Here is a 2,687-nt window from a genome sequence, read left to right on the forward strand (position 1 = left end):
AGCTGACCTGGTGGCAGAACTGCCCATCACAGCAGGGTTGTGTCAGACCCACCAATCAGAGCTTCAGGTGGCCCAGCAGCGATGCTTATGAGGATGGAAGTGGAACATTCCAGATCAAACAGGCAGGTTGTCCTGACCCTGTGTCGTCCACCACTGCTTCCCAACGCCGGTCCCTCTGTTCACGCCTGGGACTGCAGGGGCAACCCCTTGGGACCAGATGATGGAGAAGGAAGGATTCCCAGCCTGGTTCTCCATGATCAGCTCCGTGTTCAGCACAAAGCTGGACACAGCTGGAGCCTGAACTCCAGCCCCCTCAGGGGTGGCCTGAACATTCCTGGGAAGGCAAAGTTCCCCATGGGCAGATTACAGCAGGGCCCCGGCCATCCTCTTTGTGTGGGGAGAAGTGGACACGGAAAGAATGAACGTGGAGACCTGGACATAGAGAGGCCAGTGGCAGCAGGAGAAAGCATGGAAGGTGGGGACAGGGGGCTGGGATGGAGACCTCAGGATGCAGGCAGAAGATGGGGATGTTACAGAGCCTGAGATGTTACGTGTTACTTTCAGAAGAAGATCCAGGTCCCGTGGCCTGGCAAATGGCCTGTAGCAGAGGAGTTCAACTTCCAGGAATTTTGTGAGTCAATTCTGAACATAGCCATGATTAAAATTAAGTCCTGGAAACTATCAATCCCTGACATTACATGAGACAAAAGTCATCATTACCCAAACACATCACTTGGCAACTCTTTCACCACGTTTTCCTGTTCCTTTCATTGAGGTTATTTAGGTCTCCTTTACCAGCCACGTGGCAAAGAGCTGCACCAGGGTGGGCCGCTGCCAGTCGCTTTCCACTGCAGGAGCAGGGGCCTTGTGCTGGCCAGAAATGGCCCACGGTGGGAGTGTTGTCCCATAGACACTGGCAAGTGTGGCCCTCAGGACACTGAACAGGCAGCAGCCCTCCAGGCCTGCAGGCATCTGTCTCTGCCCCTCACTGACCGCCCCCGACGCCAGGCTCCAGGGACAGGTTCCCTCCCTCCCTCACCCCGACTGCCACGTGTGCCGCTTTGGCTCAGGCAGACAGGCCAGCCTTCTGGGTCAGTGTGGGTGCAGCAGGAACACAGAACCACACTAGGTATTTCCACAGGGAGGATGTGACATAGGAATGGGTGATAGGGAACCCCCGTAACAAGAGACTTTCACATATTTAGGTAATGGGGTAACTATTTGAGTTCAAAACTGTTTTGGTGTGAACTAAAAAGCCTGACTTATGGCTTATCAAACAGACATTGCACATCTGCTTAACGGTTAAAGCAAAGAAAGTACTTTCTCAAGATAAGAATGCAGACTCCCCTCCTACTCCTGTTGGTACTGGCCTGTTTGTAATGCTCCATTAGTCCCTTTCCTAACTTCAGGGTCATGTTGATCTGCTGATTTGCAACTAAATACTTCTTGAAACTTTGAAAATGTATCCCCGGTGTGTTTAAGATATGTTCTTTGTTCTAAATGGATGTAAGACTGAAAATGACGCTTCCCTGGAACACTTTTAAGGCCTACCCAGTTATAATCCTTACTCTGACTCAAGTAAAACTCACTTCATTGCTCTAATCTAAAGAATGGCTATTGGTTATCTTGCATCGACAGACAGCTGTTTTGGGGCAGCCCAGGGGTGGTAACTGCAGGAAGCAGCTGACACCCTTGAGGGGAACCCAAGGAAGGGGCTGAAATGATCAGACCCTGGAAACCTGGAGCAGGCCCAGGGCCTGAGGCCCAGACCTCTGGGTGGTGTGAGAGCCGCAGGGGCACCTGGAGGCTGGTCTGGGAGCCTTGACACAACTGGGCCTCCAGGCAAAGGCGACAGCTCCTAAAGGGACAGTGCAGGCCTGGCCATGGGCCTCCCACACCCTCGTCCTCTCAGGTAAGGACTGCAGATAACAAGGAGAACAGACGGATCCTTCAGTCTTAAAGAGCCGTGTCCTGGCTGCTAAGCTGACCTGACTCTCTCCCTGGGAAGGGGGCACAGGCCCGCCAGCAGAGGAGCCATCCTGACAACACTGGAGCTTCACCCTGTAACCACCCCAATGACACCTACGGGAAATGATGGGGACCAGAGGGAGGAGGCGGGTGGGGCTGCACAAGTATGCTGGCCCCGTACTCCAAAGCTGCTGCCAAATGCCCTGGAGTCATCCTGTCTCTCACCACAGACACCTCCTCACATCACAGAGCGCCCAGTGTTCCTGTTCCTGGGGGACCCTGGGGAGAGGGCCTGGAAGGCTCCTTGGGGGCAGGCAACACAGGCTGCTGGGTCCTGACCTGCAGCCAGGAAACACCCAGACCCCACCTGCTGCCTGGACTCAGAGCCAGAGCAGTGTCCTGTGGCCCGAGAGCGGGCTCTTCTTTTGTGATGCAAGTGCCTGACTTCCCCTTTAACTGCTGAGGCATCTGCTCAAGGAAGTCTATCCGGAATAAACAACTGCCAGCCACTCGGCTAGATAAAGAGCCAGGGGACCGCCCCCTCCCCAGGCCCCCCATGAGTCTCCTTTGTTTTCGATCCCCTGGACATAAGCAGCCTTTGGGCTGCTCGTTTGGTTTTCTTTGTGTTTCTCTCTTCCTGTGCTTTAAATTCCTCCTCTTATGTTTTAAAGTCACCAATAGAGAGTGAGCCCTGGAAACTCTAGACCCCTCCCTGGACC

This window comes from Equus quagga, unplaced genomic scaffold (assembly GCF_021613505.1).
Source record: "Equus quagga isolate Etosha38 unplaced genomic scaffold, UCLA_HA_Equagga_1.0 160574_RagTag, whole genome shotgun sequence".
In the NCBI taxonomy this organism is placed as follows: Eukaryota; Metazoa; Chordata; class Mammalia; order Perissodactyla; family Equidae; genus Equus; species Equus quagga.